Raw genomic sequence first — 9388 nt, 5'->3', positions numbered from 1 at the left:
TTTTTTAATTTCTGTGAAAAAGTCCATTGGAATTATGATAGCTATTGCATTGAATCTGTAGATCACTTTGAGTAGTATGAATATTTTAAAAATGTTTCAATCAGTGCACATGGGATATCTTTCCTTTTATTTGTGTATTCATTTTTTTCCTTCAACGTGTTATTGTTTTCAGTGTACGAATCTTTTGCCTCCTTGGTTAAATTTATTCCTATTTTATTTTTGACACTTTTAAATAGAACTGTTTTCTTAATTTCTGTTTCAAATACTTTGTTGTAGGTATATGGAAGCACAACTGATTTTTGTGTTTTGATTTTATATCCTGCAACTGAATACGTTTATTAGTTCTAACATATTTTGGGTAAATGGGATGTTCACCTCAATCTCTCCTACATGGGGAGAAGTCATAATCTCTTTCAGGGTTGATCTGTGCCAACTTGAGGGAGGGGATGATGGCAATGAAGTCTAATTACTGCTCCTACCCATTTCAAGTGTAGTTTATCTCAGTTTAATGCTAACATGTAGTATCACATATTCTTAAATAGATTCTGGACCTTTAATAAAGGTATTTTTTACTTATATTATTGTTAACTTTGTGCTTCTGTGGCAAATAAGGGCTGGAAATTTTTATTCCATCACCTTGCTGATGCCCCAAACTTTTATTTCTTGATACCAACAATTCTACCACAGGGTTCATTCACATTTGCAAGAAAATCCCCATTCATATGACATATTATTTTGCTCCAGACCACAAAAAGAGATGCAATGTAGGGCACCTGGGTGCCTCAGTCAGTTAAGCATTTGACTTATTTTTAAAAAGATTTTATTTATTTATTCATGAGAGATGGAGAGATAGAGAGAGAGAGAGGCAGAGGCAGAAGCAGGCTCCATGCAGGGAGCCTGACGTGGGACTTGATCCCAGGTCTCCAGGATCAGGCCCTGGGCTGAAGGCAGTGCTAAACCGCTGAGCCACCCGGGCTGCCCACATTCAACTTATTATTTCAGCTCAGGTCTTGATCTTACGGTCCTGAGATCGAGTCCAGCCTTGGGCCCTGTGCTGGGTGTGGAGCCTGCTTAAATATTGTCTCTCCTTTTCCCCTTACCCCACTCCTCACCTTGGCTCATGCATGCACGCTCTCTCTCTCTCTTTCTCTCTCTCTCTCAAAAAGAGGGATGCAAGGATTTTTAATTTTTTGTACAAAATATCAGAATGTTTATACTTATCCTGATCAATAGCAATACATGTGTGATACATATTATTCATAAATACAGAAACTGAAGTCACATAAAGCTTCTATTTCAAGGAAGAATATTTTAAAAATACCAAAAAGAACCCCCCCCCAAAAAAACAGATAAATCTCCCAGTTAAGTAATGCAAGAAGGGAAAGAAGGTATAAATGTATTCCTTCCATCCAACCCACCTAGGTGCTTAACTACTTAGAATGTTCATCTCTCTTTTCACCACAAAATGAAAAATCCCCAACCAGACTTCACTAGATGTGGGAGTTGCTACTGGTCTCGGCCCTGGCACATGCTCTGACCATGGCAGTAGTGCCAGGCCCCGCTGCAACTCTGGCTTCCATTCTCTCTTTCTCACTTCTCAAAGCCTCTTTATACTTCATAGAAAGTATACTTTATAATTCATATGGAATTCAGGATCTCCAAGCTCTGACAGCAGGAACTGGACTCTAGGCCATCAGTGTTGTGGGCGGGTGCTTCCTTCATTCTTTTTAGGGAACACACATTTATATCTGACAACTCCCTCTTCTGACCTGAGATTGCCATCCTTAGACCAAGGCTCTTAAGATCCTGACAACTGTGATGAAAAAGTGAGGAGATTTTCAGCCTGACAGCTCTTCCTGGATGCCTCTAGGTCTGAGAGAAGTCAGGGGCTGCTCTCTCTGTAACACCCAATATTCTGGGATGTTGCTTTCTCCTTTCCACACTCCTGGTTCATGGGTATTCTCCTAAAAGCTCTTGTCACTTCCATTAAAGGCTTCTTGGGAAATGTCACATCCTTGAAAACTCTTTTAGCAGTTTCCCTACTCCAAACTTTGCAGAGAATGGGTCCTTGTCCTAGGAGTTATATGAGATGGCAAATCCACAGCACAAATCAGGGGGCCCAGGTAAGTAGGCTGTAAGAGAAATATATTGGTATATTCCTTCTCTTTCTTGGCCAGAGTTAAGGTCTCATGTAACCTTATTACATTTATTTATTTATTTATTTATTTATTTATTTATTTATTTATTTATTATAAATTAATTTTTTATTGGTGTTCAATTTACCAACATACAGAATAACACCCAGTGCTCGCCCGTCAAGTGTCCCCCTCAGTGCCCGTCACGCATTCACCCCCACCCCCCGCCCTCCTTCCCTTCCACCACCCCTAGTTCATTTCCCAGAGTTAGGAGTCTTTATGTTCTGTCTCTCTTTCTGATATTTCCCACTCATTTCTTATATTCCCTTTCACTATTATTTATATTCCCCAAATGAATGAGAACATACACTGTTTGTCCTTCTTCGATTGACTTACTTCACTCAGCATAATACCCTCCTGTTCCATCCACGTTGAAGCACATGGTGGGTATTTGTCGTTTCTAATGGCTGAGTAATATTCCATTGTATACATAAACCACATCTTCTTTATCCATTCATCTTTTTATGGACACCAAGGCTCCTTCCACAGTTTGGCTATTGTGGACATTGCTGCTAGAAACATCGGGGTGCAGGTGTCCCGGCGTTTCATTGCATCTGAATCTTTGGGGTAAATCCCCAACAGTGCAATTGCTGGGTCATAAGGCACCCAGCAATAGGCACCCAGGTCTATTTTTAACTCTTTGAGGAACCTCCACACAGTTTTCCAGAGTGGCTGCACCAGTTCACATTCCCACCAACAGTGTAAGAGGGATCCCTTTTCTCCACATCCTCTCCAACATTTGTGGTTTCCTGCCTTGTTAATTTTCCCCATTCCCACATTCTCATTTTGGTTTGGATTTGTATTTCCCTGATGGCAAGTGATGCAGAGTATTTTCTCATGTGCATGTTGGCCATGTCTATGTCTTCCTCTGTGAGATTTCTGTTCATGTCTTTTGCCCATTTCATGATTGGATTGTTTGTTTCTTTGCTGTTGAGTTTAATAAGTTCTTTATAGATTTTGGAAACTAGCCCTTTATCTGATACGTCATTTGCAAATATCTTCTCCCATTCTGTAGGTTGTCTTTTAGTTTTGTTGACTGTATCTTTTGCTGTGCAAAAGCTTCTTATCTTGATGAAATCCCAATAGTTCATTTTTGCTTTTGTTTCTTTTGCCTTTGCGGATGTATCCTGCAAGAAGTTACTGTGGCCAAGTTCATAAAGGGTGTTGCCTGTGTTCTCCTCTAGGATTTTGATGGAATCTTGTCTCACATTTAGATCTTTCATCCGTTTTGAGTTTATCTTTGTGTATGGTGAAAGAGAGTGGTCTAGTTTCATTCTTCTGCATGTGGATGTCCAATTTTCCCAGCACCATTTATTGAAGAGACTGTCTTTCTTCCAATGGATAGTCATTCCTCCTTTATCGAATATTAGTTTGCCATAAAGTTCAGGGTCCACTTCTGGGTTCTCTATTCTGTTCCATTGATCTATGTGTCTGTTTTTGTGCCAGTACCACACTGTCTTGATGACCACAGCTTTGTAGTACAACCTGAAATCTGGCATTGTGATGCCCTCAGCTATGGCTTTCTTTTTAAAAAATCCCCTGGCTATTCGGAGTCTTTTCTGATTCCACACAAATCTTAAAATAATTTGTTCTAACTCTCTGAAGAAAGTCCATGGTATTTTGATAGGGATTGCATTAAACGTATAAATTGCCCTGGGTAACATTGACATTTTCACAATATTAATTCTGCCAATCCATGAGCATGGAATATTTTTCCATCTCTTTGTGTCTTCCTCAATTACTTTCAGAAGTGTTCTATAGTTTTTAGGGTATAGATCCTTTACCTTTTTGGTTAGGTTTATTCCTAGGTATCTTTTGCTTTTGGGTGCAATTATAAATGGGATTGACTCCTTAATTTCTCTTTCTTCAGTCCATTGTTAGTGTATAGAAATGCCACTGATTTCTGGGCATTAATTTTGTATCCTGCCATGCTACCAAATTGCTGTATGAGTTCTAGCAATCTTGGGGTGGAGCCTTTTGGGTTTTCTATGTAGAGTATCATGTCATCGGCGAAGAGGGAGAGTTTGACTTCCTCTTTGCCAATTTGAATGCCTTTAATGTCTTTTGTTGTCTGATTGCTGAGGCTAGGATTTCCAGTACTATGTTGAATAGCAGTGGTGAGAGTGGACATCCCTTTCTTGTTCCTGATATTAGGGGAAAGGCTCCCAGTGCTTCCCCATTGAGAATATTTGCTGTGGGCTTTTCGTAGATGGCTTTTAAGATGTCGAGGAAAGTTCCCTCTATCCCTACACTCTGAAGAGTTTTGATCAGGAATTGATGCTGTATTTTGTCAAATGCTTTCTCTGCATCTAATGAGAGGATCATATGGTTCTTGGTTTTTCTCTTACTGATATGATGAATCACATTGATTGTTTTACGAGTGTTGAACCAGCCTTGTATCCCGGGGATAAATCCTACTTGGTCATGGTGAATAATTTTCTTAATGTACTCTTGGATCCTATTGGCTAGTATCTTGTTGAGAATTTTTGCATCCATGTTCATCAGGGATATTGGTCTATAATTCTCTTTTTTGGTGGGGTCTTTGTCTGGTTTTGGAATTAAGGTGATGCTGGCCTCATAGAACGAATTTGGAAGTGCTCCATCTCTTTCTATCTTTCCAAACAGCTTTAGTAGAATAGGCATGATTTCTTCTTTAAACGTTTGATAGAATTCCCCTGGGAAGCCATCTGGCCCTGGACTTTTGTGTCTTGGGAGGTTTTTGATGACTGCTTCAATTTCCTCCCTGGTTATTGGCCTGTTCAGGTTTTCTATTTCTTCCTGTTCCAGTTTTGGTAGTTTGTGGCTTTCCAGGAATGCGTCCATTTCTTCTAGATTGCCTAATTTATTGGCGTATAGCTGTTCATAATATGTTTCTAAAATCGTTTGTATTTCCTTGGTGTTGGTAGTGATCTCTCCTTTCTCATTCATGATTTTATTAATTTGAGTCTTCTCTCTCTTCTTTTTAATAAGGTTGGCTAATGGTTTATCTATTTATTAATTCTTTCTTTTTTTAAAATTCTTTCAAAGAACCAACTCCTGGTTCTGTTTATCTGTTCCACAGTTCTTCTGGTCTCGATTTTGTTGAGTTCTGCTCGAATTTTAATTAACTCTCTACTTCTGCTGGGTGTAGGCTCCATCTGCTGTTTTTTCTCTAGCTCCTTTTTTTTTAATTTTTAAAATTTATTTATGATAGTCACACACACACACACACAGAGAGAGAGAGAGAGAGAGAGAGAGAGAGAAGCAGAGACATAGGCAGAGGGAGAAGCAGGCTCCATGCACCAGGATCCCGACGTGGGACTCGATCCTGGGTCTCCAGGATCGCGCCCTGGGCCAAAGGCAGGCGCCAAACCGCTGCGCCACCCAGGGATCCCCTCTCTAGCTCCTTTATGTGTAAGGTGAGCTTTTGTATTTGAGTTCTTTCCAGTTTTTGAATGGATGCTTGTATTGCGATGTATTTCCCCCTTAGGACTGCTTTTGCTGCAGCCCAAAGATTTTGAACAGTTGTATCTTCATTCTCGTTAGTTTCCATGAATCTTTTTAATTCTTCCTTAATTTCCTGGTTGACCCTTTCATCTTTTAGCAGGATGGTCCTTAACCTCCACATGTTTGAGGTCCTTCCAAACTTCTTGTTGTGTTTTAGTTCTAATTTCAAGGCATTATGGTCTGAGAATATGCAGGGGATGATCCCAATCTTTTGGTATCGGTTCAGACCCGATTTGTGACCCAGTATGTGGTCTATTCTGGAGAAAGTTCCATGTGCACTTGAGAAGAATGTGTATTCAGTTGAGTTTGGATGTAAAGTTCTGTAGATATCTGTGAAATCCATCTGGTCCAGTGTATCATTTAAAGCTCTCGTTTCTTTGGAGATGTTGTGCTTAGAAGACATATCGAGGGTAGAAAGAGCTAGATCGAAGTCACCAAGTATAAGTGTATTATTATCTAAGTATTTCTTGAGTTTGGTTATTAATTGGTTTAAATATTTGGCAGCTCCCACATTCGGGGCATATATATTGAGGATTGTTATGTCCTCTTGTTGGATAGATCCTTGAGTATGAGATAGTGTCCCTCTTCATCTCTCACTACAGTCTTTGGGGTAAATTTTAGTTTATCTGATATAAGGATGGCTACCCCTGCTTTCTTTTGAGGACCATTTAAATGGTTCTCCAACCTTTTATTTTCAGGTTGTAGGTGTCCTTCTGTCTAAAATGAGTCTCTTGTAGACAGCAAATAGATGGGTCCTGCTTTTTTATCCAGCCTGAAACCCTGTACCTTTTGATGGGGTCATTAAGCCCGTTTACGTTCAGAGTTACTATTGACAGATATGAGTTTAGTGTCATCATGATATATATTCAGTCCTTGTTATTGTGGATTGTTCCACTGAACTTCTTCTTAAAGGGGAATTTTAAGAGTCCCCCTTAAAACTTCTTGCAGAGCTGGTTTGGAGGTCACGTATTCTTTCAGTTCCTGCCTGTCTTGGAAGCTCTTTTTCTCTCCTTCCATTTTGAATGAGAGCCTTGCTGGATAAAGTATTCTTGGTTGCGTGTTCTTCTCTTTTAGGACCCTGAATATACCCTGCCAGCCCTTTCTGGCCTGCCAGGTCTCTGTGGAGAGGTCTGCTGTTACCCTAATATTCCTCCCCATAAAAGTCAGGGATTTCTTGTCTCTTGCTGCTTTAAGGATCTTCTCTTTATCTTTGGAATTTGCAAGTTTCACTATTAAATGTCGAGGTGTTGTATGGTTTTTATTGATTTTAGGGGGGATCTCTCTATTTCCTGGATCTGAATGCCTGTTTCCCTTCCCAGATTAGGAAAGTTTTCAGCTATGATTTAAATACATATTCTGGCCCTTTGTCCCTTTCGGCGCCCTCAGGAACCCCAATTAAACGTAGGTTTTTCTTCCTCAGGCTGTCGTTATTTCCCTTAATCTGTCTTCATGGTCTTTTAATTGTCTGCCTCTTTTTTTCCTCAGTTTCCCTCTTTGCCATCAACTTGTCTTCTATGTCACTCACTCGTTCTTCCACCTCGTTAACCCTCGTCGTTAGGACTTCTAGTTTGGATTGCATCTCATTCAATTGATTTTTAATTTCTGCCTGATTGGATCTAAATTCTGCAGTCATGAAGTCTCTTGAGTCCTTTATGCTTTTTTCTAGAGCCAGCAGTAGCTGTATAATAGTGCTTCTGAATTGGCTTTCTGACATTGAATTGTAATCCAGATTTTGTAACTCTGTGGGAGAGAGGGCTGTTTCTGATTCGTTCTTTTGAGGTGCGGTTTTCCTTCTAGTCATTTTGCTCAGTGCAGAGTGGCCAAAAACAAGTTGTATTGGGAAAAGGAGAAAAAGAGAGAGAGAGAAGGAAAGAAAAGAGAAAAAGAAAAAGGAAAAAAGGAAGAACAAAAGGAAAAAAGAGAAGAAAAAGAGAAAGAAAAAGAAATAAAGGGGAAAAATGGGTGGGGGAAGCAGTCAGAAATCAAAAAGAAAAAAAAAAACACGGGGGAGGGGATCTTCTGATTCTGTATACTTTATGTCTCTTGACTTCCCCTGGAACTTGTCCTTCTAGCTGGTCTTCTGGAGGAGGGGCCTGCTGTGCTGATTTTCAGGTGTTAGCACTTGGGGGAGCTGCTCTGCCCCCTGCCTGGTGCAGGGCTCAGTGGGGGTTGTTTACCCTGTGAGGCCCCTGGAGGAACAACCCCAGTGGCTGTGGCAGCTCTGGAAACCTGTATTCAGCCCCACAGTAACCCCGGAGCTCTCTGTCTGCTGGGGCCTGGAGGCTCCGGGGCGGGGCCGCTGATCTGCTCAGCTCCCGGTAGGAGTGTCCTTGCTGTCCTGTGCCCTCCCGGCCTCTGCCTGTCCCGGGGGGAGGCCGGATCTTGGGCTGTGTCCTGGCGCCCTGTGCTCCCGGCCTGCGCTGTTGGATTCGAGCTCCCGGTGGGCACAGCCGCCTCTCTGCGGAGCCGCCGCCCGAGCCCCTCCGAGCTGCTCCCGGAGCCGCGCAGCCCCCTCCGCGGAGCCGCCGCCCGAGCCCCTCCAATCTGCTCCCGGGTCAATGTGTGCGCGCTGCAGCCCTTTAGGGAGCTCGATGCACTCTCCTGGTTGCGCATGTGTCTGTTATTGTCCCAGGGAGCCTGAGGGCATCCCCTCCCTCCTGGGGTCCTGCTCTAACTCCCTGCGGGCACCTTTCTGCCCGAGAAGATTGGTGCAGCTCCTGCTTCTCCGGGACGGGGCTCTCCTGTCCTGGGGACACTCGCCCCGGCCTTAGCCCGGCTCCTCGCGGGGTCCCTCCCCCTTGGAGGCCTTTTGTTTCTTTATTTCTTTTTCCCCCGTCTTCCTACCTTGATAGAAGCACAACTCTTCTCACTGTAGCGTTTCAGCTGGTCTCTCTTTAAATCTCAGGCCCAATTCGTAGATTTTCAGGATGATTTGAAGGTTATCTAGGTAATTTGGTGGGGACAGGTGATTTGGGGACCCTACTCTTTCGCCATCTTGCCCCTCCCCCTTCACATTTATTTTTTATAAGGAAGTGGCTGAGTCTGATAATTTTTTTGAGCTCCTGATCTTTATCTGAAATCACATATGTAGATGATCCTATAGCCTGCAAATATTATTTCTTTTTTCCCTTTATTCATACCTCGTATTTATTATAGTACTATTATTGCTCTGGCATATCATAATATATCTGGAATGGAGTAGTTGGTTGCCTCATTCCTCTTACACGATTCCTTTTTAATTACTTTTTAAAGTTTTTATTTATTATAGAGAGAGAGGGTATGAGAGAGAGAAAGGAGAGAGAGAGAACATGAGCAGGTGGGGAAGGGCAGAGGGAGAGGAAGGAGCAGGCTCCTTCCTCCTAGCAGGGAGCCCGACTTGAGACTTGATGCCAGGACCCTGGGATCATGACCTGAGTGAAAGGCAGACGCCCAACAGACTGAGCCACCCAGGCTCCCAGATTCTTTTTTTAAAAGATGTATTTACTTATTTTAGAGAGAGAGGATGAGCATGCCAGGTAGGGGAGGGGCTGAAGGAGAGAATCTTCAAGCAGACTCCCCACTGAGCATGGAGCTCAATTCCATGACCATGAGATCATGACGTGAGCTGAAACCAAGTTGGACTCTTAACTGACTGAGCCACCCAGATGCCCCCTCATATAGGATTCTTACCTTGACACTGTAAGAACTGGGATTCTACTTCTGAACAA

Source organism: Vulpes vulpes, chromosome X, assembly GCF_048418805.1.
Source record: "Vulpes vulpes isolate BD-2025 chromosome X, VulVul3, whole genome shotgun sequence".
Taxonomy (NCBI): Eukaryota; Metazoa; Chordata; class Mammalia; order Carnivora; family Canidae; genus Vulpes; species Vulpes vulpes.
Note: the sequence above shows the minus strand (reverse complement) of the source record.